Source organism: Leptodactylus fuscus, unplaced genomic scaffold (genome assembly GCF_031893055.1).
Source record: "Leptodactylus fuscus isolate aLepFus1 unplaced genomic scaffold, aLepFus1.hap2 HAP2_SCAFFOLD_99, whole genome shotgun sequence".
Classification (NCBI taxonomy): Eukaryota; Metazoa; Chordata; class Amphibia; order Anura; family Leptodactylidae; genus Leptodactylus; species Leptodactylus fuscus.
The window spans coordinates 1-23,928 of record NW_027441045.1 but is presented as its reverse complement, the minus strand read 5'-3'; the positions used below and the strand labels follow the sequence as shown (position 1 = coordinate 23,928).

At 52.1% G+C, this 23,928-nt stretch overlaps 26 non-coding genes and 2 pseudogenes across 26 annotated transcripts; all 28 read left to right on the top strand.

The window, feature by feature from the left end:
• Positions 1-672: 672 nt before the first annotated feature.
• Positions 673-791, top strand: LOC142189304 (5S ribosomal RNA). Its single transcript, XR_012713485.1, has one exon. It is a non-coding gene; the product is annotated as a 5S ribosomal RNA (ribosomal RNA).
• Positions 792-1,506: 715 nt separating this feature from the next.
• Positions 1,507-1,625, top strand: LOC142189395 (5S ribosomal RNA). Its single transcript, XR_012713570.1, has one exon. It is a non-coding gene; the product is annotated as a 5S ribosomal RNA (ribosomal RNA).
• Positions 1,626-2,340: 715 nt separating this feature from the next.
• On the top strand, positions 2,341-2,459 carry LOC142189330 (5S ribosomal RNA). Its single transcript, XR_012713508.1, has one exon. It is a non-coding gene; the product is annotated as a 5S ribosomal RNA (ribosomal RNA).
• Positions 2,460-3,173: 714 nt separating this feature from the next.
• On the top strand, positions 3,174-3,292 carry LOC142189232 (5S ribosomal RNA). Its single transcript, XR_012713417.1, has one exon. It is a non-coding gene; the product is annotated as a 5S ribosomal RNA (ribosomal RNA).
• A 714-nt stretch (positions 3,293-4,006) lies between these two features.
• LOC142189372 (5S ribosomal RNA) lies at positions 4,007-4,125 on the top strand. The gene has a single exon (XR_012713548.1). It is a non-coding gene; the product is annotated as a 5S ribosomal RNA (ribosomal RNA).
• A 714-nt stretch (positions 4,126-4,839) lies between these two features.
• Positions 4,840-4,958, top strand: LOC142189351 (5S ribosomal RNA). The gene has a single exon (XR_012713528.1). It is a non-coding gene; the product is annotated as a 5S ribosomal RNA (ribosomal RNA).
• Positions 4,959-5,672: 714 nt separating this feature from the next.
• On the top strand, positions 5,673-5,791 carry LOC142189367 (5S ribosomal RNA). Its single transcript, XR_012713543.1, has one exon. It is a non-coding gene; the product is annotated as a 5S ribosomal RNA (ribosomal RNA).
• Positions 5,792-6,505: 714 nt separating this feature from the next.
• Positions 6,506-6,624, top strand: LOC142189154 (5S ribosomal RNA). The gene has a single exon (XR_012713344.1). It is a non-coding gene; the product is annotated as a 5S ribosomal RNA (ribosomal RNA).
• A 714-nt stretch (positions 6,625-7,338) lies between these two features.
• LOC142189141 (5S ribosomal RNA) lies at positions 7,339-7,457 on the top strand. Its single transcript, XR_012713333.1, has one exon. It is a non-coding gene; the product is annotated as a 5S ribosomal RNA (ribosomal RNA).
• Positions 7,458-8,172: 715 nt separating this feature from the next.
• LOC142189524 (5S ribosomal RNA) lies at positions 8,173-8,281 on the top strand (annotated as a pseudogene).
• Positions 8,282-8,996: 715 nt separating this feature from the next.
• LOC142189251 (5S ribosomal RNA) lies at positions 8,997-9,115 on the top strand. The gene has a single exon (XR_012713435.1). It is a non-coding gene; the product is annotated as a 5S ribosomal RNA (ribosomal RNA).
• A 714-nt stretch (positions 9,116-9,829) lies between these two features.
• LOC142189129 (5S ribosomal RNA) lies at positions 9,830-9,948 on the top strand. Its single transcript, XR_012713322.1, has one exon. It is a non-coding gene; the product is annotated as a 5S ribosomal RNA (ribosomal RNA).
• A 715-nt stretch (positions 9,949-10,663) lies between these two features.
• On the top strand, positions 10,664-10,782 carry LOC142189194 (5S ribosomal RNA). Its single transcript, XR_012713382.1, has one exon. It is a non-coding gene; the product is annotated as a 5S ribosomal RNA (ribosomal RNA).
• Positions 10,783-11,496: 714 nt separating this feature from the next.
• On the top strand, positions 11,497-11,605 carry LOC142189504 (5S ribosomal RNA; annotated as a pseudogene).
• A 714-nt stretch (positions 11,606-12,319) lies between these two features.
• Positions 12,320-12,438, top strand: LOC142189118 (5S ribosomal RNA). Its single transcript, XR_012713311.1, has one exon. It is a non-coding gene; the product is annotated as a 5S ribosomal RNA (ribosomal RNA).
• A 714-nt stretch (positions 12,439-13,152) lies between these two features.
• LOC142189243 (5S ribosomal RNA) lies at positions 13,153-13,271 on the top strand. The gene has a single exon (XR_012713428.1). It is a non-coding gene; the product is annotated as a 5S ribosomal RNA (ribosomal RNA).
• Positions 13,272-13,986: 715 nt separating this feature from the next.
• LOC142189106 (5S ribosomal RNA) lies at positions 13,987-14,105 on the top strand. Its single transcript, XR_012713300.1, has one exon. It is a non-coding gene; the product is annotated as a 5S ribosomal RNA (ribosomal RNA).
• Positions 14,106-14,819: 714 nt separating this feature from the next.
• LOC142189311 (5S ribosomal RNA) lies at positions 14,820-14,938 on the top strand. Its single transcript, XR_012713490.1, has one exon. It is a non-coding gene; the product is annotated as a 5S ribosomal RNA (ribosomal RNA).
• Positions 14,939-15,652: 714 nt separating this feature from the next.
• On the top strand, positions 15,653-15,771 carry LOC142189371 (5S ribosomal RNA). Its single transcript, XR_012713547.1, has one exon. It is a non-coding gene; the product is annotated as a 5S ribosomal RNA (ribosomal RNA).
• A 715-nt stretch (positions 15,772-16,486) lies between these two features.
• On the top strand, positions 16,487-16,605 carry LOC142189094 (5S ribosomal RNA). Its single transcript, XR_012713289.1, has one exon. It is a non-coding gene; the product is annotated as a 5S ribosomal RNA (ribosomal RNA).
• A 714-nt stretch (positions 16,606-17,319) lies between these two features.
• On the top strand, positions 17,320-17,438 carry LOC142189410 (5S ribosomal RNA). Its single transcript, XR_012713582.1, has one exon. It is a non-coding gene; the product is annotated as a 5S ribosomal RNA (ribosomal RNA).
• A 714-nt stretch (positions 17,439-18,152) lies between these two features.
• Positions 18,153-18,271, top strand: LOC142189318 (5S ribosomal RNA). Its single transcript, XR_012713497.1, has one exon. It is a non-coding gene; the product is annotated as a 5S ribosomal RNA (ribosomal RNA).
• Positions 18,272-18,985: 714 nt separating this feature from the next.
• On the top strand, positions 18,986-19,104 carry LOC142189386 (5S ribosomal RNA). Its single transcript, XR_012713561.1, has one exon. It is a non-coding gene; the product is annotated as a 5S ribosomal RNA (ribosomal RNA).
• A 715-nt stretch (positions 19,105-19,819) lies between these two features.
• Positions 19,820-19,938, top strand: LOC142189082 (5S ribosomal RNA). The gene has a single exon (XR_012713278.1). It is a non-coding gene; the product is annotated as a 5S ribosomal RNA (ribosomal RNA).
• A 715-nt stretch (positions 19,939-20,653) lies between these two features.
• LOC142189071 (5S ribosomal RNA) lies at positions 20,654-20,772 on the top strand. The gene has a single exon (XR_012713267.1). It is a non-coding gene; the product is annotated as a 5S ribosomal RNA (ribosomal RNA).
• Positions 20,773-21,486: 714 nt separating this feature from the next.
• Positions 21,487-21,605, top strand: LOC142189218 (5S ribosomal RNA). Its single transcript, XR_012713404.1, has one exon. It is a non-coding gene; the product is annotated as a 5S ribosomal RNA (ribosomal RNA).
• Positions 21,606-22,319: 714 nt separating this feature from the next.
• Positions 22,320-22,438, top strand: LOC142189535 (5S ribosomal RNA). The gene has a single exon (XR_012713597.1). It is a non-coding gene; the product is annotated as a 5S ribosomal RNA (ribosomal RNA).
• A 714-nt stretch (positions 22,439-23,152) lies between these two features.
• LOC142189199 (5S ribosomal RNA) lies at positions 23,153-23,271 on the top strand. Its single transcript, XR_012713386.1, has one exon. It is a non-coding gene; the product is annotated as a 5S ribosomal RNA (ribosomal RNA).
• The last annotated feature ends 657 nt before the right edge of the window (positions 23,272-23,928 follow it).

Sequence of the window (23,928 nt, the reverse complement as noted above, 5' to 3'; positions counted from 1 at the left end):
TGCCATTTTTACATTCACTTTTTACACTGCACACTTGCTTCTTTTACATTCGCTTTCTCTCTTGCACTCTTTAGGCCTTGCAAAATCCTAGTATTCTCAGTCTTACCGCTATCACTCTTAGCAGCCGCAGCGGGCGTGGTGGCCACCAGCGTTGTGGCTTTTTACTTTTAATAATAGCAGGCTTCATTTCCATAGTATCTGGGCCTCCCGCCGGGCTGGAAGCCATAGCTAGTAACCTGCAGACCAATTTACAGGGCAACACAGGCTGAACATCTTTGCAGACAACGCGCCCTAAGAAAAGAGAAGCTGACTGAAAAGCAGCTTCGCTTCCAGGCACGGGCAACCATCTCAACTTCTTCCTTAGCCGACTACTGGACAATGGGCTCTGGTCCAGCTTGCTCTTTCTTTCACCCCCGGGATGGTTTCTTAGCCCTGCGCAGACCTTGCGCCCAGCCCTTTTGAAAGAGGGCGGCTGCGGCCTGTGACTGGTTGCTGAACAACACCTGTGGGTATAAGGGCCGCCCCCCAGCTCTTGCACTGCTCCTGTTGGAGTATGAAGTTCCCTTAAGAGAAGGCAAAAAGTGAAGAAGAAGGTCTAGCGTGAAGTAGTGCAAAGAGCTGCCAGCAGCCAGGCTGCAAAGTAGAAGAGGAGTAAGTGAGAAGCCTGTCTCTGCCTATGGCCACACCACCCTGAACACGCCCGATCTTGTCTGATCTCGGAAGCTAAGCAGGGTTGGGCCTGGTTAGTACTTGGATGGGAGACCGCCTGGGAATACCAGGTGCTGTAGGCTTTTGCTTTTCCTCACTTCCACCAGCAGGGGTCACTCTCCTCTATGCCATTTTTACATTCACTTTTTACACTGCACACTTGCATCTTTTACATTCGCTTTCTCTCTTGCACTCTTTAGGCCTTGCAAAATCCTAGTATTCTCAGTCTTACCGCTATCACTCTTAGCAGCCGCAGCGGGCGTGGTGGCCACCAGCGTTGTGGCTTTTTACTTTTAATAATAGCAGGCTTCATTTCCATAGTATCTGGGCCTCCCGCCGGGCTGGAAGCCATAGCTAGTAACCTGCAGACCAATTTACAGGGCAACACAGGCTGAACATCTTTGCAGACAACGCGCCCTAAGAAAAGAGAAGCTGACTGAAAAGCAGCTTCGCTTCCAGGCACGGGCAACCATCTCAACTTCTTCCTTAGCCGACTACTGGACAATGGGCTCTGGTCCAGCTTGCTCTTTCTTTCACCCCCGGGATGGTTTCTTAGCCCTGCGCAGACCTTGCGCCCAGCCCTTTTGAAAGAGGGCGGCTGCGGCCTGTGACTGGTTGCTGAACAACACCTGTGGGTATAAGGGCCGCCCCCCAGCTCTTGCACTGCTCCTGTTGGAGTATGAAGTTCCCTTAAGAGAAGGCAAAAAGTGAAGAAGAAGGTCTAGCGTGAAGTAGTGCAAAGAGCTGCCAGCAGCCAGGCTGCAAAGTAGAAGAGGAGTAAGTGAGAAGCCTGTCTCTGCCTATGTCCACACCACCCTGAACACGCTCGATCTCGTCTGACCTCGGAAGCTAAGCAGGGTCGGGCCTGGTTAGTACTTGGATGGGAGACCGCCTGGGAATACCAGGTGCTGTAGGCTTTTGCTTTTCCTCACTTCCACCAGCAGGGGTCACTCTCCTCTATGCCATTTTTACATTCACTTTTTACACTGCACACTTGCTTCTTTTACATTCGCTTTCTCTCTTGCACTCTTTAGGCCTTGCAAAATCCTAGTATTCTCAGTCTTACCGCTATCACTCTTAGCAGCCGCAGCGGGCGTGGTGGCCACCAGCGTTGTGGCTTTTTACTTTTAATAATAGCAGGCTTCATTTCCATAGTATCTGGGCCTCCCGCCGGGCTGGAAGCCATAGCTAGTAACCTGCAGACCAATTTACAGGGCAACACAGGCTGAACATCTTTGCAGACAACGCGCCCTAAGAAAAGAGAAGCTGACTGAAAAGCAGCTTCGCTTCCAGGCACGGGCAACCATCTCAACTTCTTCCTTAGCCGACTACTGGACAATGGGCTCTGGTCCAGCTTGCTCTTTCTTTCACCCCCGGGATGGTTTCTTAGCCCTGCGCAGACCTTGCGCCCAGCCCTTTTGAAAGAGGGCGGCTGCGGCCTGTGACTGGTTGCTGAACAACACCTGTGGGTATAAGGGCCGCCCCCCAGCTCTTGCACTGCTCCTGTTGGAGTATGAAGTTCCCTTAAGAGAAGGCAAAAAGTGAAGAAGAAGGTCTAGCGTGAAGTAGTGCAAAGAGCTGCCAGCAGCCAGGCTGCAAAGTAGAAGAGGAGTAAGTGAGAAGCCTGTCTCTGCCTATGGCCACACCACCCTGAACACGCTCGATCTCGTCTGACCTCGGAAGCTAAGCAGGGTCGGGCCTGGTTAGTACTTGGATGGGAGACCGCCTGGGAATACCAGGTGCTGTAGGCTTTTGCTTTTCCTCACTTCCACCAGCAGGGGTCACTCTCCTCTATGCCATTTTTACATTCACTTTTTACACTGCACACTTGCTTCTTTTACATTCGCTTTCTCTCTTGCACTCTTTAGGCCTTGCAAAATCCTAGTATTCTCAGTCTTACCGCTATCACTCTTAGCAGCCGCAGCGGGCGTGGTGGCCACCAGCGTTGTGGCTTTTTACTTTTAATAATAGCAGGCTTCATTTCCATAGTATCTGGGCCTCCCGCCGGGCTGGAAGCCATAGCTAGTAACCTGCAGACCAATTTACAGGGCAACACAGGCTGAACATCTTTGCAGACAACGCGCCCTAAGAAAAGAGAAGCTGACTGAAAAGCAGCTTCGCTTCCAGGCACGGGCAACCATCTCAACTTCTTCCTTAGCCGACTCCTGGACAATGGGCTCTGGTCCAGCTTGCTCTTTCTTTCACCCCCGGGATGGTTTCTTAGCCCTGCGCAGACCTTGCGCCCAGCCCTATTGAAAGAGGGCGGCTGCGGCCTGTGACTGGTTGCTGAACAACACCTGTGGGTATAAGGGCCGCCCCCAGCTCTTGCACTGCTCCTGTTGGAGTATGAAGTTCCCTTAAGAGAAGGCAAAAAGTGAAGAAAAAGGTCTAGCGTGAAGTAGTGCAAAGGGCTGCCAGCAGCCAGGCTGCAAAGTAGAAGAGGAGTAAGTGAGAAGCCTGTCTCTGCCTACGGCCACACCACCCTGAACACGCCCGATCTCGTCTGATCTCGGAAGCTAAGCAGGGTCGGGCCTGGTTTGTACTTGGATGGGAGACCGCCTGGGAATACCAGGTGCTGTAGGCTTTTGCTTTTCCTCACTTCCACCAGCAGGGGTCACTCTCCTCTATGCCATTTTTACATTCACTTTTTACACTGCACACTTGCTTCTTTTACATTCGCTTTCTCTCTTGCACTCTTTAGGCCTTGCAAAATCCTAGTATTCTCAGTCTTACCGCTATCACTCTTAGCAGCCGCAGCGGGCGTGGTGGCCACCAGCGTTGTGGCTTTTTACTTTTAATAATAGCAGGCTTCATTTCCATAGTATCTGGGCCTCCCGCCGGGCTGGAAGCCATAGCTAGTAACCTGCAGACCAATTTACAGGGCAACACAGGCTGAACATCTTTGCAGACAACGTGCCCTAAGAAAAGAGAAGCTGACTGAAAAGCAGCTTCGCTTCCAGGCACGGGCAACCATCTCAACTTCTTCCTTAGCCGACTCCTGGACAATGGGCTCTGGTCCAGCTTGCTCTTTCTTTCACCCCCGGGATGGTTTCTTAGCCCTGCGCAGACCTTGCGCCCAGCCCTTTTGAAAGAGGGCGGCTGCGGCCTGTGACTGGTTGCTGAACAACACCTGTGGGTATAAGGGCCGCCCCCAGCTCTTGCACTGCTCCTGTTGGAGTATGAAGTTCCCTTAAGAGAAGGCAAAAAGTGAAGAAAAAGGTCTAGCGTGAAGTAGTGCAAAGAGCTGCCAGCAGCCAGGCTGCAAAGTAGAAGAGGAGTAAGTGAGAAATTTGTCTCCGCCTATGGCCACACCACCCTGAACACGCCCGATCTCGTCTGATCTCGGAAGCTAAGCAGGGTCGGGCCTGGTTAGTACTTGGAAGGGAGACTGCCTGGGAATACCAGGTGCTGTAGGCTTTTGCTTTTCCTCACTTCCACCAGCAGGGGTCACTCTCCTCTATGCCATTTTTACATTCACTTTTTACACTGCACACTTGCTTCTTTTACATTCGCTTTCTCTCTTGCACTCTTTAGGCCTTGCAAAATCCTAGTATTCTCAGTCTTACCGCTATCACTCTTAGCAGCCGCAGCGGGCGTGGTGGCCACCAGCGTTGTGGCTTTTTACTTTTAATAATAGCAGGCTTCATTTCCATAGTATCTGGGCCTCCCGCCGGGCTGGAAGCCATAGCTAGTAACCTGCAGACCAATTTACAGGGCAACACAGGCTGAACATCTTTGCAGACAACGCGCCCTAAGAAAAGAGAAGCTGACTGAAAAGCAGCTTCGCTTCCAGGCACGGGCAACCATCTCAACTTCTTCCTTAGCCGACTACTGGACAATGGGCTCTGGTCCAGCTTGCTCTTTCTTTCACCCCCGGGATGGTTTCTTAGCCCTGCGCAGACCTTGCGCCCAGCCCTTTTGAAAGAGGGCGGCTGCGGCCTGTGACTGGTTGCTGAACAACACCTGTGGGTATAAGGGCCGCCCCCAGCTCTAGCACTGCTCCTGTTGGAGTATGAAGTTCCCTTAAGAGAAGGCAAAAAGTGAAGAAAAAGGTCTAGCGTGAAGTAGTGCAAAGGGCTGCCAGCAGCCAGGCTGCAAAGTAGAAGAGGAGTAAGTGAGAAGCCTGTCTCTGCCTACGGCCACACCACCCTAAACACGCCCGATCTCGTCTGATCTCGGAAGCTAAGCAGGGTCGGGCCTGGTTAGTACTTGCATGGGAGACCGCCTGGGAATACCAGGTGCTGTAGGCTTTTGCTTTTCCTCACTTCCACCAGCAGGGGTCACTCTCCTCTATGCCATTTTTACATTCACTTTTTACACTGCACACTTGCTTCTTTTACATTCGCTTTCTCTCTTGCACTCTTTAGGCCTTGCAAAATCCTAGTATTCTCAGTCTTACCGCTATCACTCTTAGCAGCCGCAGCGGGCGTGGTGGCCACCAGCGTTGTGGCTTTTTACTTTTAATAATAGCAGGCTTCATTTCCATAGTATCTGGGCCTCCCGCCGGGCTGGAAGCCATAGCTAGTAACCTGCAGACCAATTTACAGGGCAACACAGGCTGAACATCTTTGCAGACAACGCGCCCTAAGAAAAGAGAAGCTGACTGAAAAGCAGCTTCGCTTCCAGGCACGGGCAACCATCTCAACTTCTTCCTTAGCCGACTACTGGACAATGGGCTCTGGTCCAGCTTGCTCTTTCTTTCACCCCCGGGATGGTTTCTTAGCCCTGCGCAGACCTTGCGCCCAGCCCTTTTGAAAGAGGGCGGCTGCGGCCTGTGACTAGTTGCTGAACAACACCTGTGGGTATAAGGGCCGCCCCCAGCTCTTGCACTGCTCCTGTTGGAGTATGAAGTTCCCTTAAGAGAAGGCAAAAAGTGAAGAAGAAGGTCTAGCGTGAAGTAGTGCAAAGAGCTGCCAGCAGCCAGGCTGCAAAGTAGAAGAGGAGTAAGTGAGAAGCCTGTCTCTGCCTACGGCCACACCACCCTGAACACGCCCGATCTTGTCTGATCTTGGAAGCTAAGCAGGGTCGGGCCTGGTTAGTACTTGGATGGGAGACCGCCTGGGAATACCAGGTGCTGTAGGCTTTTGCTTTTCCTCACTTCCACCAGCAGGGGTCACTCTCCTCTATGCCATTTTTACATTCACTTTTTACACTGCACACTTGCTTCTTTTACATTCGCTTTCTCTCTTGCACTCTTTAGGCCTTGCAAAATCCTAGTATTCTCAGTCTTACCGCTATCACTCTTAGCAGCCGCAGCGGGCGTGGTGGCCACCAGCGTTGTGGCTTTTTACTTTTAATAATAGCAGGCTTCATTTCCATAGTATCTGGGCCTCCCGCCGGGCTGGAAGCCATAGCTAGTAACCTGCAGTCCAATTTACAGGGCAACACAGGCTGAACATCTTTGCAGACAACGCGCCCTAAAAAAAGAGAAGCTGACTGAAAAGCAGCTTCGCTTCCAGGCACGGGCAACCATCTCAACTTCTTCCTTAGCCGACTCCTGGACAATGGGCTCTGGTCCAGCTTGCTCTTTCTTTCACCCCCGGGATGGTTTCTTAGCCCTGCGCAGACCTTGCGCCCAGCCCTTTTGAAAGAGGGCGGCTGCGGCCTGTGACTGGTTGCTGAACAACACCTGTGGGTATAAGGGCCGCCCCCAGCTCTTTCACTGCTCCTGTTGGAGTATGAAGTTCCCTTAAGAGAAGGCAAAAAGTGAAGAAAAAGGTCTAGCGTGAAGTAGTGCAAAGAGCTGCCAGCAGCCAGGCTGCAAAGTAGAAGAGGAGTAAGTGAGAAGATTGTCTCCGCCTACGGCCACACCACCCTGAACACGCCCGATCTCGTCTGATCTCGGAAGCTAAGCAGGGTCGGGCCTGGTTAGTACTTGGATGGGAGACCGCCTGGGAATACCAGGTGCTGTAGGCTTTTGCTTTTCCTCACTTCCACCAGCAGGGGTCACTCTCCTCTATGCCATTTTTACATTCACTTTTTACACTGCACACTTGCTTCTTTTACATTCGCTTTCTCTCTTGCACTCTTTAGGCCTTGCAAAATCCTAGTATTCTCAGTCTTACCGCTATCACTCTTAGCAGCCGCAGCGGGCGTGGTGGCCACCAGCGTTGTGGCTTTTTACTTTTAATAATAGCAGGCTTCATTTCCATAGTATCTGGGCCTCCCGCCGGGCTGGAAGCCATAGCTAGTAACCTGCAGACCAATTTACAGGGCAACACAGGCTGAACATCTTTGCAGACAACGTGCCCTAAGAAAAGAGAAGCTGACTGAAAAGCAGCTTCGCTTCCAGGCACGGGCAACCATCTCAACTTCTTCCTTAGCCGACTCCTGGACAATGGGCTCTGGTCCAGCTTGCTCTTTCTTTCACCCCCGGGATGGTTTCTTAGCCCTGCGCAGACCTTGCGCCCAGCCCTTTTGAAAGAGGGCGGCTGCGGCCTGTGACTGGTTGCTGAACAACACCTGTGGGTATAAGGGCCGCCCCCAGCTCTTGCACTGCTCCTGTTGGAGTATGAAGTTCCCTTAAGAGAAGGCAAAAAGTGAAGAAAAAGGTCTAGCGTGAAGTAGTGCAAAGGGCTGCCAGCAGCCAGGCTGCAAAGTAGAAGAGGAGTAAGTGAGAAGCCTGTCTCTGCCTACGGCCACACCACCCTGAACACGCCCGATCTCGTCTGATCTCGGAAGCTAAGCAGGGTCGGGCCTGGTTAGTACTTGGATGGGAGACCGCCTGGGAATACCAGGTGCTGTAGGCTTTTGCTTTTCCTCACTTCCACCAGCAGGGGTCACTCTCCTCTATGCCATTTTTACATTCACTTTTTACACTGCACACTTGCTTCTTTTACATTCGCTTTCTCTCTTGCACTCTTTAGGCCTTGCAAAATCCTAGTATTCTCAGTCTTACCGCTATCACTCTTAGCAGCCGCAGCGGGTGTGGTGGCCACCAGCGTTGTGGCTTTTTACTTTTAATAATAGCAGGCTTCATTTCCATAGTATCTGGGCCTCCCGCCGGGCTGGAAGCCATAGCTAGTAACCTGCAGACCAATTTACAGGGCAACACAGGCTGAACATCTTTGCAGACAACGCGCCCTAAGAAAAGAGAAGCTGACTAAAAAGCAGCTTCGCTTCCAGGCACGGGCAACCATCTCAACTTCTTCCTTAGCCGACTCCTGGACAATGGGCTCTGGTCCAGCTTGCTCTTTCTTTCACCCCCGGGATGGTTTCTTAGCCCTGCGCAGACCTTGCGCCCAGCCCTTTTGAAAGAGGGCGGCTGCGGCCTGTGACTGGTTGCTGAACAACACCTGTGGGTATAAGGGCTGCCCCCCAGCTCTTGAACTGCTCCTGTTGGAGTATGAAGTTCCCTTAAGAGAAGGCAAAAAGTGAAGAAAAAGGTCTAGCGTGAAGTAGTGCAAAGAGCTGCCAGCAGCCAGGCTGCAAAGTAGAAGAGGAGTAAGTGAGAAGACTGTCTCTGCCTACGGCCACACCACCCTGAACACGTCTGATCTCGGAAACTAAGCAGGGTCGGGCCTGGTTAGTACTTGGATGGGAGACCGCCTGGGAATACCAGGTGCTGTAGGCTTTTGCTTTTCCTCACTTCCACCAGCAGGGGTCACTCTCCTCTATGCCATTTTTACATTCACTTTTTACACTGCACACTTGCTTCTTTTACATTCGCTTTCTCTCTTGCACTCTTTAGGCCTTGCAAAATCCTAGTATTCTCAGTCTTACCGCTATCACTCTTAGCAGCCGCAGCGGGCGTGGTGGCCACCAGCGTTGTGGCTTTTTACTTTTAATAATAGCAGGCTTCATTTCCATAGTATCTGGGCCTCCCGCCGGGCTGGAAGCCATAGCTAGTAACCTGCAGACCAATTTACAGGGCAACACAGGCTGAACATCTTTGCAGACAACGCGCCCTAAGAAAAGAGAAGCTGACTGAAAAGCAGCTTCGCTTCCAGGCACGGGCAACCATCTCAACTTCTTCCTTAGCCGACTACTGGACAATGGGCTCTGGTCCAGCTTGCTCTTTCTTTCACCCCCGGGATGGTTTCTTAGCCCTGCGCAGACCTTGCGCCCAGCCCTTTTGAAAGAGGGCGGCTGCGGCCTGTGACTGGTTGCTGAACAACACCTGTGGGTATAAGGGCCGCCCCCCAGCTCTTGCACTGCTCCTGTTGGAGTATGAAGTTCCCTTAAGAGAAGGCAAAAAGTGAAGAAGAAGGTCTAGCGTGAAGTAGTGCAAAGAGCTGCCAGCAGCCAGGCTGCAAAGTAGAAGAGGAGTAAGTGAGAAGCCTGTCTCTGCCTACGGCCACACCACCCTGAACACGCCCGATCTTGTCTGATCTCGGAAGCTAAGCAGGGTTGGGCCTGGTTAGTACTTGGATGGGAGACCGCCTGGGAATACCAGGTGCTGTAGGCTTTTGCTTTTCCTCACTTCCACCAGCAGGGGTCACTCTCCTCTATGCCATTTTTACATTCACTTTTTACACTGCACACTTGCTTCTTTTACATTCGCTTTCTCTCTTGCACTCTTTAGGCCTTGCAAAATCCTAGTATTCTCAGTCTTACCGCTATCACTCTTAGCAGCCGCAGCGGGCGTGGTGGCCACCAGCGTTGTGGCTTTTTACTTTTAATAATAGCAGGCTTCATTTCCATAGTATCTGGGCCTCCCGCCGGGCTGGAAGCCATAGCTAGTAACCTGCAGTCCAATTTACAGGGCAACACAGGCTGAACATCTTTGCAGACAACGCGCCCTAAGAAAAGAGAAGCTGACTGAAAAGCAGCTTCGCTTCCAGGCACGGGCAACCATCTCAACTTCTTCCTTAGCCGACTCCTGGACAATGGGCTCTGGTCCAGCTTGCTCTTTCTTTCACCCCCGGGATGGTTTCTTAGCCCTGCGCAGACCTTGCGCCCAGCCCTTTTGAAAGAGGGCGGCTGCGGCCTGTGACTGGTTGCTGAACAACACCTGTGGGTATAAGGGCCGCCCCCAGCTCTTGCACTGCTCCTGTTGGAGTATGAAGTTCCCTTAAGAGAAGGCAAAAAGTGAAGAAAAAGGTCTAGGGTGAAGTAGTGCAAAGAGCTGCCAGCAGCCAGGCTGCAAAGTAGAAGAGGAGTAAGTGAGAAATTTGTCTCCGCCTACGGCCACACCACCCTGAACACGCCCGATCTCGTCTGATCTCGGAAGCTAAGCAGGGTCGGGCCTGGTTAGTACTTGGATGGGAGACCGCCTGGGAATACCAGGTGCTGTAGGCTTTTGCTTTTCCTCACTTCCACCAGCAGGGGTCACTCTCCTCTATGCCATTTTTACATTCACTTTTTACACTGCACACTTGCTTCTTTTACATTCGCTTTCTCTCTTGCACTCTTTAGGCCTTGCAAAATCCTTGTATTCTCAGTCTTACCGCTATCACTCTTAGCAGCCGCAGCGGGCGTGGTGGCCACCAGCGTTGTGGCTTTTTACTTTTAATAATAGCAGGCTTCATTTCCATAGTATCTGGGCCTCCCGCCGGGCTGGAAGCCATAGCTAGTAACCTGCAGACCAATTTACAGGGCAACACAGGCTGAACATCTTTGCAGACAACGCGCCCTAAGAAAAGAGAAGCTGACTGAAAAGCAGCTTCGCTTCCAGGCACGGGCAACCATCTCAACTTCTTCCTTAGCCGACTACTGGACAATGGGCTCTGGTCCAGCTTGCTCTTTCTTTCACCCCCGGGATGGTTTCTTAGCCCTGCGCAGACCTTGCGCCCAGCCCTTTTGAAAGAGGGCGGCTGCGGCCTGTGACTGGTTGCTGAACAACACCTGTGGGTATAAGGGCCGCCCCCCAGCTCTTGCACTGCTCCTGTTGGAGTATGAAGTTCCCTTAAGAGAAGGCAAAAAGTGAAGAAGAAGGTCTAGCGTGAAGTAGTGCAAAGAGCTGCCAGCAGCCAGGCTGCAAAGTAGAAGAGGAGTAAGTGAGAAGCCTGTCTCTGCCTACGGCCACACCACCCTGAACACGCCCGATCTCGTCTGATCTCGGAAGCTAAGCAGGGTCGGGCCTGGTTAGTACTTGGATGGGAGACCGCCTGGGAATTCCAGGTGCTGTAGGCTTTTGCTTTTCCTCACTTCCACCAGCAGGGGTCACTCTCCTCTATGCCATTTTTACATTCACTTTTTACACTGCACACTTGCTTCTTTTACATTCGCTTTCTCTCTTGCACTCTTTAGGCCTTGCAAAATCCTAGTATTCTCAGTCTTACCGCTATCACTCTTAGCAGCCGCAGCGGGCGTGGTGGCCACCAGCGTTGTGGCTTTTTACTTTTAATAATAGCAGGCTTCATTTCCATAGTATCTGGGCCTCCCGCCGGGCTGGAAGCCATAGCTAGTAACCTGCAGACCAATTTACAGGGCAACACAGGCTGAACATCTTTGCAGACAACGTGCCCTAAGAAAAGAGAAGCTGACTGAAAAGCAGCTTCGCTTCCAGGCACGGGCAACCATCTCAACTTCTTCCTTAGCCGACTCCTGGACAATGGGCTCTGGTCCAGCTTGATCTTTCTTTCACCCCCGGGATGGTTTCTTAGCCCTGCGCAGACCTTGCGCCCAGCCCTTTTGAAAGAGGGCGGCTGCGGCCTGTGACTGGTTGCTGAACAACACCTGTGGGTATAAGGGCCGCCCCCAGCTCTTGCACTGCTCCTGTTGGAGTATGAAGTTCCCTTAAGAGAAGGCAAAAAGTGAAGAAAAAGGTCTAGCGTGAAGTAGTGCAAAGGGCTGCCAGCAGCCAGGCTGCAAAGTAGAAGAGGAGTAAGTGAGAAGCCTGTCTCTGCCTACGGCCACACCACCCTGAACTCGTCTGATCTCGGAAGCTAAGCAGGGTCGGGCCTGGTTAGTACTTGGATGGGAGACCGCCTGGGAATACCAGGTGCTGTAGGCTTTTGCTTTTCCTCACTTCCACCAGCAGGGGTCACTCTCCTCTATGCCATTTTTACATTCACTTTTTACACTGCACACTTGCTTCTTTTACATTCGCTTTCTCTCTTGCACTCTTTAGGCCTTGCAAAATCCTAGTATTCTCAGTCTTACCGCTATCACTCTTAGCAGCCGCAGCGGGCGTGGTGGCCACCAGCGTTGTGGCTTTTTACTTTTAATAATAGCAGGCTTCATTTCCATAGTATCTGGGCCTCCCGCCGGGCTGGAAGCCATAGCTAGTAACCTGCAGACCAATTTACAGGGCAACACAGGCTGAACATCTTTGCAGACAACGCGCCCTAAGAAAAGAGAAGCTGACTGAAAAGCAGCTTCGCTTCCAGGCACGGGCAACCATCTCAACTTCTTCCTTAGCCGACTCCTGGACAATGGGCTCTGGTCCAGCTTGCTCTTTCTTTCACCCCCGGGATGGTTTCTTAGCCCTGCGCAGACCTTGCGCCCAGCCCTTTTGAAAGAGGGCGGCTGCGGCCTGTGACTGGTTGCTGAACAACACCTGTGGGTATAAGGGCCGCCCCCAGCTCTTGCACTGCTCCTGTTGGAGTATGAAGTTCCCTTAAGAGAAGGCAAAAAGTGAAGAAAAAGGTCTAGCGTGAAGTAGTGCAAAGAGCTGCCAGCAGCCAGGCTGCAAAGTAGAAGAGGAGTAAGTGAGAAGTTTGTCTCCGCCTACGGCCACACCACCCTGAACACGCCCGATCTCGTCTGATCTCGGAAGCTAAGCAGGGTCGGGCCTGGTTAGTACTTGGATGGGAGACCGCCTGGGAATACCAGGTGCTGTAGGCTTTTGCTTTTCCTCACTTCCACCAGCAGGGGTCACTCTCCTCTATGCCATTTTTACATTCACTTTTTACACTGCACACTTGCTTCTTTTACATTCGCTTTCTCTCTTGCACTCTTTAGGCCTTGCAAAATCCTAGTATTCTCAGTCTTACCGCTATCACTCTTAGCAGCCGCAGCGGGCGTGGTGGCCACCAGCGTTGTGGCTTTTTTCTTTTAATAATAGCAGGCTTCATTTCCATAGTATCTGGGCCTCCCGCCGGGCTGGAAGCCATAGCTAGTAACCTGCAGACCAATTTACAGGGCAACACAGGCTGAACATCTTTGCAGACAACGCGCCCTAAGAAAAGAGAAGCTGACTGAAAAGCAGCTTCGCTTCCAGGCACGGGCAACCATCTCAACTTCTTCCTTAGCCGACTACTGGACAATGGGCTCTGGTCCAGCTTGCTCTTTCTTTCACCCCCGGGATGGTTTCTTAGCCCTGCGCAGACCTTGCGCCCAGCCCTTTTGAAAGAGGGCGGCTGCGGCCTGTGACTGGTTGCTGAACAACACCTGTGGGTATAAGGGCCGCCCCCAGCTCTTGCACTGCTCCTGTTGGAGTATGAAGTTCCCTTAAGAGAAGGCAAAAAGTGAAGAAAAAGGTCTAGCGTGAAGTAGTGCAAAGGGCTGCCAGCAGCCAGGCTGCAAAGTAGAAGAGGAGTAAGTGAGAAGCCTGTCTCTGCCTACGGCCACACCACCCTGAACACGCCCGATCTCGTCTGATCTCGGAAGCTAAGCAGGGTCGGGCCTGGTTAGTACTTGCATGGGAGACCGCCTGGGAATACCAGGTGCTGTAGGCTTTTGCTTTTCCTCACTTCCACCAGCAGGGGTCACTCTCCTCTATGCCATTTTTACATTCACTTTTTACACTGCACACTTGCTTCTTTTACATTCGCTTTCTCTCTTGCACTCTTTAGGCCTTGCAAAATCCTAGTATTCTCAGTCTTACCGCTATCACTCTTAGCAGCCGCAGCGGGCGTGGTGGCCACCAGCGTTGTGGCTTTTTACTTTTAATAATAGCAGGCTTCATTTCCATAGTATCTGGGCCTCCCGCCGGGCTGGAAGCCATAGCTAGTAACCTGCAGACCAATTTACAGGGCAACACAGGCTGAACATCTTTGCAGACAACGCGCCCTAAGAAAAGAGAAGCTGACTGAAAAGCAGCTTCGCTTCCAGGCACGGGCAACCATCTCAACTTCTTCCTTAGCCGACTACTGGACAATGGGCTCTGGTCCAGCTTGCTCTTTCTTTCACCCCCGGGATGGTTTCTTAGCCCTGCGCAGACCTTGCGCCCAGCCCTTTTGAAAGAGGGCGGCTGCGGCCTGTGACTGGTTGCTGAACAACACCTGTGGGTATAAGGGCCGCCCCCCAGCTCTTGCACTGCTCCTGTTGGAGTATGAAGTTCCCTTAAGAGAAGGCAAAAAGTGAAGAAGAAGGTCTAGCGTGAAGTAGTGCAAAGAGCTGCCAGCAGCCAGGCTGCAAAGTAGAAGAGGAGTAAGTGAGAAGCCTGTCTCTGCCTACGGCCACACCACCCTGAACACGCCCGATCTCGTCTGATCTCGGAAGCTAAGCAGGGTCGGGCCTGGTTAGTACTTGGATGGGAGACCGCCTGGGAATACCAGGTGCTGTAGGCTTTTGCTTTTCCTCACTTCCACCAGCAGGGGTCACTCTCCTCTATGCCATTTTTACATTCACTTTTTACACTGCACACTTGCTTCTTTTACATTCGCTTTCTCTCTTGCACTCTTTAGGCCTTGCAAAATCCTAGTATTCTCAGTCTTACCGCTATCACTCTTAGCAGCCGCAGCGGGCGTGGTGGCCACCAGCGTTGTGGCTTTTTACTTTTAATAATAGCAGGCTTCATTTCCATAGTATCTGGGCCTCCCGCCGGGCTGGAAGCCATAGCTAGTAACCTGCAGACCAATTTACAGGGCAACACAGGCTGAACATCTTTGCAGACAACGTGCCCTAAGAAAAGAGAAGCTGACTGAAAAGCAGCTTCGCTTCCAGGCACGGGCAACCATCTCAACTTCTTCCTTAGCCGACTCCTGGACAATGGGCTCTGGTCCAGCTTGCTCTTTCTTTCACCCCCGGGATGGTTTCTTAGCCCTGCGCAGACCTTGCGCCCAGCCCTTTTGAAAGAGGGCGGCTGCGGCCTGTGACTGGTTGCTGAACAACACCTGTGGGTATAAGGGCCGCCCCCAGCTCTTGCACTGCTCCTGTTGGAGTATGAAGTTCCCTTAAGAGAAGGCAAAAAGTGAAGAAAAAGGTCTAGCGTGAAGTAGTGCAAAGGGCTGCCAGCAGCCAGGCTGCAAAGTAGAAGAGGAGTAAGTGAGAAGCCTGTCTCTGCCTACGGCCACACCACCCTGAACACGCCCGATCTCGTCTGATCTCGGAAGCTAAGCAGGGTTGTGCCTGGTTAGTACTTGGATGGGAGACCGCCTGGGAATACCAGGTGCTGTAGGCTTTTGCTTTTCCTCACTTCCACCAGCAGGGGTCACTCTCCTCTATGCCATTTTTACATTCACTTTTTACACTGCACACTTGCTTCTTTTACATTCGCTTTCTCTCTTGCACTCTTTAGGCCTTGCAAAATCCTAGTATTCTCAGTCTTACCGCTATCACTCTTAGCAGCCGCAGCGGGCATGGTGGCCACCAGCGTTGTGGCTTTTTACTTTTAATAATAGCAGGCTTCATTTCCATAGTATCTGGGCCTCCCGCCGGGCTGGAAGCCATAGCTAGTAACCTGCAGACCAATTTACAGGGCAACACAGGCTGAACATCTTTGCAGACAACGTGCCCTAAGAAAAGAGAAGCTGACTGAAAAGCAGCTTCGCTTCCAGGCACGGGCAACCATCTCAACTTCTTCCTTAGCCGACTCCTGGACAATGGGCTCTGGTCCAGCTTGCTCTTTCTTTCACCCCCGGGATGGTTTCTTAGCCCTGCGCAGACCTTGCGCCCAGCCCTTTTGAAAGAGGGCGGCTGCGGCCTGTGACTGGTTGCTGAACAACACCTGTGGGTATAAGGGCCGCCCCCAGCTCTTGCACTGCTCCTGTTGGAGTATGAAGTTCCCTTAAGAGAAGGCAAAAAGTGAAGAAAAAGGTCTAGCGTGAAGTAGTGCAAAGAGCTGCCAGCAGCCAGGCTGCAAAGTAGAAGAGGAGTAAGTGAGAAATTTGTCTCCGCCTATGGCCACACCACCCTGAACACGCCCGATCTCGTCTGATCTCGGAAGCTAAGCAGGGTCGGGCCTGGTTAGTACTTGGAAGGGAGACTGCCTGGGAATACCAGGTGCTGTAGGCTTTTGCTTTTCCTCACTTCCACCAGCAGGGGTCACTCTCCTCTATGCCATTTTTACATTCACTTTTTACACTGCACACTTGCTTCTTTTACATTCGCTTTCTCTCTTGCACTCTTTAGGCCTTGCAAAATCCTAGTATTCTCAGTCTTACCGCTATCACTCTTAGCAGCCGCAGCGGGCGTGGTGGCCACCAGCGTTGTGGCTTTTTACTTTTAATAATAGCAGGCTTCATTTCCATAGTATCTGGGCCTCCCGCCGGGCTGGAAGCCATAGCTAGTAACCTGCAGACCAATTTACAGGGCAACACAGGCTGAACATCTTTGCAGACAACGCGCCCTAAGAAAAGAGAAGCTGACTGAAAAGCAGCTTCGCTTCCAGGCACGGGCAACCATCTCAACTTCTTCCTTAGCCGACTACTGGACAATGGGCTCTGGTCCAGCTTGCTCTTTCTTTCACCCCCGGGATGGTTTCTTAGCCCTGCGCAGACCTTGCGCCCAGCCCTTTTGAAAGAGGGCGGCTGCGGCCTGTGACTGGTTGCTGAACAACACCTGTGGGTATAAGGGTCGCCCCCCAGCTCTTGCACTGCTCCTGTTGGAGTATGAAGTTCCCTTAAGAGAAGGCAAAAAGTGAAGAAGAAGGTCTAGCGTGAAGTAGTGCAAAGAGCTGCCAGCAGCCAGGCTGCAAAGTAGAAGAGGAGTAAGTGAGAAGCCTGTCTCTGCCTACGGCCACACCACCCTGAACACGCCCGATCTCGTCTGATCTCGGAAGCTAAGCAGGGTCGGGCCTGGTTAGTACTTGGATGGGAGACCGCCTGGGAATACCAGGTGCTGTAGGCTTTTGCTTTTCCTCACTTCCACCAGCAGGGGTCACTCTCCTCTATGCCATTTTTACATTCACTTTTTACACTGCACACTTGCTTCTTTTACATTCGCTTTCTCTCTTGCACTCTTTAGGCCTTGCAAAATCCTAGTATTCTCAGTCTTACCGCTATCACTCTTAGCAGCCGCAGCGGGCGTGGTGGCCACCAGCGTTGTGGCTTTTTACTTTTAATAATAGCAGGCTTCATTTCCATAGTATCTGGGCCTCCCGCCGGGCTGGAAGCCATAGCTAGTAACCTGCAGACCAATTTACAGGGCAACACAGGCTGAACATCTTTGCAGACAACGTGCCCTAAGAAAAGAGAAGCTGACTGAAAAGCAGCTTCGCTTCCAGGCACGGGCAACCATCTCAACTTCTTCCTTAGCCGACTCCTGGACAATGGGCTCTGGTCCAGCTTGCTCTTTCTTTCACCCCCGGGATGGTTTCTTAGCCCTGCGCAGACCTTGCGCCCAGCCCTTTTGAAAGAGGGCGGCTGCGGCCTGTGACTGGTTGCTGAACAACACCTGTGGGTATAAGGGCCGCCCCCAGCTCTTGCACTGCTCCTGTTGGAGTATGAAGTTCCCTTAAGAGAAGGCAAAAAGTGAAGAAAAAGGTCTAGCGTGAAGTAGTGCAAAGGGCTGCCAGCAGCCAGGCTGCAAAGTAGAAGAGGAGTAAGTGAGAAGCCTGTCTCTGCCTACGGCCACACCACCCTGAACACGACCTTTCTCGTCTGATCTCGGAAGCTAAGCAGGGTCGGGCCTGGTTAGTACTTGGATGGGAGACCGCCTGGGAATACCAGGTGCTGTAGGCTTTTGCTTTTCCTCACTTCCACCAGCAGGGGTCACTCTCCTCTATGCCATTTTTACATTCACTTTTTACACTGCACACTTGCTTCTTTTACATTCGCTTTCTCTCTTGCACTCTTTAGGCCTTGCAAAATCCTAGTATTCTCAGTCTTACCGCTATCACTCTTAGCAGCCGCAGCGGGCGTGGTGGCCACCAGCGTTGTGGCTTTTTACTTTTAATAATAGCAGGCTTCATTTCCATAGTATCTGGGCCTCCCGCCGGGCTGGAAGCCATAGCTAGTAACCTGCAGACCAATTTACAGGGCAACACAGGCTGAACATCTTTGCAGACAACGCGCCCTAAGAAAAGAGAAGCTGACTGAAAAGCAGCTTCGCTTCCAGGCACGGGCAACCATCTCAACTTCTTCCTTAGCCGACTCCTGGACAATGGGCTCTGGTCCAGCTTGCTCTTTCTTTCACCCCCGGGATGGTTTCTTAGCCCTGCGCAGACCTTGCGCCCAGCCCTTTTGAAAGAGGGCGGCTGCGGCCTGTGACTGGTTGCTGAACAACACCTGTGGGTATAAGGGCCGCCCCCAGCTCTTGCACTGCTCCTGTTGGAGTATGAAGTTCCCTTAAGAGAAGGCAAAAAGTGAAGAAAAAGGTCTAGCGTGAAGTAGTGCAGAGAGCTGCCAGCAGCCAGGCTGCAAAGTAGAAGAGGAGTAAGTGAGAAGACTGTCTCTGCCTACAGCCACACCAACCTGAACACGCCCGATCTCGTCTGATCTCGGAAGCTAAGCAGGGTCGGGCCTGGTTAGTACTTGGATGGGAGACCGCCTGGGAATACCAGGTGCTGTAGGCTTTTGCTTTTCCTCACTTCCACCAGCAGGGGTCACTCTCCTCTATGCCATTTTTACATTCACTTTTTACACTGCACACTGGCTTCTTTTACATTCGCTTTCTCTCTTGCACTCTTTAGGCCTTGCAAAATCCTAGTATTCTCAGTCTTACCGCTATCACTCTTAGCAGCCGCAGCGGGCGTGGTGGCCACCAGCGTTGTGGCTTTTTACTTTTAATAATAGCAGGCTTCATTTCCATAGTATCTGGGCCTCCCGCCGGGCTGGAAGCCATAGCTAGTAACCTGCAGACCAATTTACAGGGCAACACAGGCTGAACATCTTTGCAGACAACGTGCCCTAAGAAAAGAGAAGCTGACTGAAAAGCAGCTTCGCTTCCAGGCACGGGCAACCATCTCAACTTCTTCCTTAGCCGACTCCTGGACAATGGGCTCTGGTCCAGCTTGCTCTTTCTTTCACCCCCGGGATGGTTTCTTAGCCCTGCGCAGACCTTGCGCCCAGCCCTTTTGAAAGAGGGCGGCTGCGGCCTGTGACTGGTTGCTGAACAACACCTGTGGGTATAAGGGCCGCCCCCAGCTCTTGCACTGCTCCTGTTGGAGTATGAAGTTCCCTTAAGAGAAGGCAAAAAGTGAAGAAAAAGGTCTAGCGTGAAGTAGTGCAAAGGGCTGCCAGCAGCCAGGCTGCAAAGTAGAAGAGGAGTAAGTGAGAAGCCTGTCTCTGCCTACGGCCACACCACCCTGAACACGCCTGATCTCGTCTGATCTCGGAAGCTAAGCAGGGTCGGGCCTGGTTAGTACTTGGATGGGAGACCGCCTGGGAATACCAGTTGCTGTAGGCTTTTGCTTTTCCTCACTTCCACCAGCAGGGGTCACTCTCCTCTATGCCATTTTTACATTCACTTTTTACACTGCACACTTGCTTCTTTTACATTCGCTTTCTCTCTTGCACTCTTTAGGCCTTGCAAAATCCTAGTATTCTCAGTCTTACCGCTATCACTCTTAGCAGCCGCAGCGGGCGTGGTGGCCACCAGCGTTGTGGCTTTTTACTTTTAATAATAGCAGGCTTCATTTCCATAGTATCTGGGCCTCCCGCCGGGCTGGAAGCCATAGCTAGTAACCTGCAGACCAATTTACAGGGCAACACAGGCTGAACATCTTTGCAGACAACGCGCCCTAAGAAAAGAGAAGCTGACTGAAAAGCAGCTTCGCTTCCAGGCACGGGCAACCATCTCAACTTCTTCCTTAGCCGACTACTGGACAATGGGCTCTGGTCCAGCTTGCTCTTTCTTTCACCCCCGGGATGGTTTCTTAGCCCTGCGCAGACCTTGCGCCCAGCCCTTTTGAAAGAGGGCGGCTGCGGCCTGTGACTGGTTGCTGAACAACACCTGTGGGTATAAGGGCCGCCCCCCAGCTCTTGCACTGCTCCTGTTGGAGTATGAAGTTCCCTTAAGAGAAGGCAAAAAGTGAAGAAGAAGGTCTAGCGTGAAGTAGTGCAAAGAGCTGCCAGCAGCCAGGCTGCAAAGTAGAAGAGGAGTAAGTGAGAAGCCTGTCTCTGCCTACGGCCACACCACCCTGAACACGCCCGATCTCGTCTGATCTCGGAAGCTAAGCAGGGTCGGGCCTGGTTAGTACTTGGATGGGAGACCGCCTGGGAATACCAGGTGCTGTAGGCTTTTGCTTTTCCTCACTTCCACCAGCAGGGGTCACTCTCCTCTATGCCATTTTTACATTCACTTTTTACACTGCACACTTGCTTCTTTTACATTCGCTTTCTCTCTTGCACTCTTTAGGCCTTGCAAAATCCTAGTATTCTCAGTCTTACCGCTATCACTCTTAGCAGCCGCAGCGGGCGTGGTGGCCACCAGCGTTGTGGCTTTTTACTTTTAATAATAGCAGGCTTTATTTCCATAGTATCTGGGCCTCCCGCCGGGCTGGAAGCCATAGCTAGTAACCTGCAGACCAATTTACAGGGCAACACAGGCTGAACATCTTTGCAGACAACGTGCCCTAAGAAAAGAGAAGCTGACTGAAAAGCAGCTTCGCTTCCAGGCACGGGCAACCATCTCAACTTCTTCCTTAGCCGACTCCTGGACAATGGGCTCTGGTCCAGCTTGCTCTTTCTTTCACCCCCGGGATGGTTTCTTAGCCCTGCGCAGACCTTGCGCCCAGCCCTTTTGAAAGAGGGCGGCTGCGGCCTGTGACTGGTTGCTGAACAACACCTGTGGGTATAAGGGCCGCCCCCCAGCTCTTGCACTGCTCCTGTTGGAGTATGAAGTTCCCTTAAGAGAAGGCAAAAAGTGAAGAAAAAGGTCTAGCGTGAAGTAGTGCAAAGAGCTGCCAGCAGCCAGGCTGCAAAGTAGAAGAGGAGTAAGTGAGAAGTTTGTCTCTGCCTACGGCCACACCACCCTGAACACGCCCGATCTCGTCTGATCTCGGAAGCTAAGCAGGGTCGGGCCTGGTTAGTACTTGGATGGGAGACCGCCTGGGAATACCAGGTGCTGTAGGCTTTTGCTTTTCCTCACTTCCACCAGCAGGGGTCACTCTCCTCTATGCCATTTTTACATTCACTTTTTACACTGCACACTGGCTTCTTTTACATTCGCTTTCTCTCTTGCACTCTTTAGGCCTTGCAAAATCCTAGTATTCTCAGTCTTACCGCTATCACTCTTAGCAGCCGCAGCGGGCGTGGTGGCCACCAGCGTTGTGGCTTTTTACTTTTAATAATAGCAGGCTTCATTTCCATAGTATCTGGGCCTCCCGCCGGGCTGGAAGCCATAGCTAGTAACCTGCAGACCAATTTACAGGGCAACACAGGCTGAACATCTTTGCAGACAACGTGCCCTAAGAAAAGAGAAGCTGACTGAAAAGCAGCTTCGCTTCCAGGCACGGGCAACCATCTCAACTTCTTCCTTAGCCGACTCCTGGACAATGGGCTCTGGTCCAGCTTGCTCTTTCTTTCACCCCCGGGATGGTTTCTTAGCCCTGCGCAGACCTTGCGCCCAGCCCTTTTGAAAGAGGGCGGCTGCGGCCTGTGACTGGTTGCTGAACAACACCTGTGGGTATAAGGGCCGCCCCCAGCTCTTGCACTGCTCCTGTTGGAGTATGAAGTTCCCTTAAGAGAAGGCAAAAAGTGAAGAAAAAGGTCTAGCGTGAAGTAGTGCAAAGAGCTGCCAGCAGCCAGGCTGCAAAGTAGAAGAGGAGTAAGTGAGAAATTTGTCTCCGCCTACGGCCACACCACCCTGAACACGCCCGATCTCGTCTGATCTCGGAAGCTAAACAGGGTCGGGCCTGGTTAGTACTTGGATGGGAGACCGCCTGGGAATACCAGGTGCTGTAGGCTTTTGCTTTTCCTCACTTCCACCAGCAGGGGTCACTCTCCTCTATGCCATTTTTACATTCACTTTTTACACTGCACACTTGCTTCTTTTACATTCGCTTTCTCTCTTGCACTCTTTAGGCCTTGCAAAATCCTAGTATTCTCAGTCTTACCGCTATCACTCTTAGCAGCCGCAGCGGGCGTGGTGGCCACCAGCGTTGTGGCTTTTTACTTTTAATAATAGCAGGCTTCATTTCCATAGTATCTGGGCCTCCCGCCGGGCTGGAAGCCATAGCTAGTAACCTGCAGACCAATTTACAGGGCAACACAGGCTGAACATCTTTGCAGACAACGTGCCCTAAGAAAAGAGAAGCTGACTGAAAAGCAGCTTCGCTTCCAGGCACGGGCAACCATCTCAACTTCTTCCTTAGCCGACTCCTGGACAATGGGCTCTGGTCCAGCTTGCTCTTTCTTTCACCCCCGGGATGGTTTCTTAGCCCTGCGCAGACCTTGCGCCCAGCCCTTTTGAAAGAGGGCGGCTGCGGCCTGTGACTGGTTGCTGAACAACACCTGTGGGTATAAGGGCCGCCCCCAGCTCTTGCACTGCTCCTGTTGGAGTATGAAGTTCCCTTAAGAGAAGGCAAAAAGTGAAGAAAAAGGTCTAGCGTGAAGTAGTGCAAAGAGCTGCCAGCAGCCAGGCTGCAAAGTAGAAGAGGAGTAAGTGAGAAGCCTGTCTCTGCCTACGGCCACACCACCCTGAACACGCCCGATCTCGTCTGATCTCGGAAGCTAAGCAGGGTCGGGCCTGGTTAGTACTTGGATGGGAGACCGCCTGGGAATACCAGGTGCTGTAGGCTTTTGCTTTTCCTCACTTCCACCAGCAGGGGTCACTCTCCTCTATGCCATTTTTACATTCACTTTTTACACTGCACACTTGCTTCTTTTACATTCGCTTTCTCTCTTGCACTCTTTAGGCCTTGCAAAATCCTAGTATTCTCAGTCTTACCGCTATCACTCTTAGCAGCCGCAGCGGGCGTGGTGGCCACCAGCGTTGTGGCTTTTTACTTTTAATAATAGCAGGCTTCATTTCCATAGTATCTGGGCCTCCCGCCGGGCTGGAAGCCATAGCTAGTAACCTGCAGACCAATTTACAGGGCAACACAGGCTGAACATCTTTGCAGACAACGCGCCCTAAGAAAAGAGAAGCTGACTGAAAAGCAGCTTCGCTTCCAGGCACGGGCAACCATCTCAACTTCTTCCTTAGCCGACTCCTGGACAATGGGCTCTGGTCCAGCTTGCTCTTTCTTTCACCCCCGGGATGGTTTCTTAGCCCTGCGCAGACCTTGCGCCCAGCCCTTTTGAAAGAGGGCGGCTGCGGCCTGTGACTGGTTGCTGAACAACACCTGTGGGTATAAGGGCCGCCCCCAGCTCTTGCACTGCTCCTGTTGGAGTATGAAGTTCCCTTAAGAGAAGGCAAAAAGTGAAGAAAAAGGTCTAGCGTGAAGTAGTGCAAAGGGCTGCCAGCAGCCAGGCTGCAAAGTAGAAGAGGAGTAAGTGAGAAGCCTGTCTCTGCCTACAGCCACACCACCCTGAACACGCCCGATCTCGTCTGATCTCGGAAGCTAAGCAGGGTCGGGCCTGGTTAGTACTTGGATGGGAGACCGCCTGGGAATACCAGGTGCTGTAGGCTTTTGCTTTTCCTCACTTCCACCAGCAGGGGTCACTCTCCTCTATGCCATTTTTACATTCACTTTTTACACTGCACACTTGCTTCTTTTACATTCGCTTTCTCTCTTGCACTCTTTAGGCCTTGCAAAATCCTAGTATTCTCAGTCTTACCGCTATCACTCTTAGCAGCCGCAGCGGGCGTGGTGGCCACCAGCGTTGTGGCTTTTTACTTTTAATAATAGCAGGCTTCATTTCCATAGTATCTGGGCCTCCCGCCGGGCTGGAAGCCATAGCTAGTAACCTGCAGACCAATTTACAGGGCAACACAGGCTGAACATCTTTGCAGACAACGCGCCCTAAGAAAAGAGAAGCTGACTGAAAAGCAGCTTCGCTTCCAGGCACGGGCAACCATCTCAACTTCTTCCTTAGCCGACTCCTGGACAATGGGCTCTGGTCCAGCTTGCTCTTTCTTTCACCCCCGGGATGGTTTCTTAGCCCTGCGCAGACCTTGCGCCCAGCCCTTTTGAAAGAGGGCGGCTGCGGCCTGTGACTGGTTGCTGAACAACACCTGTGGGTATAAGGGCCGCCCCCAGCTCTTGCACTGCTCCTGTTGGAGTATGAAGTTCCCTTAAGAGAAGGCAAAAAGTGAAGAAAAAGGTCTAGCGTGAAGTAGTGCAGA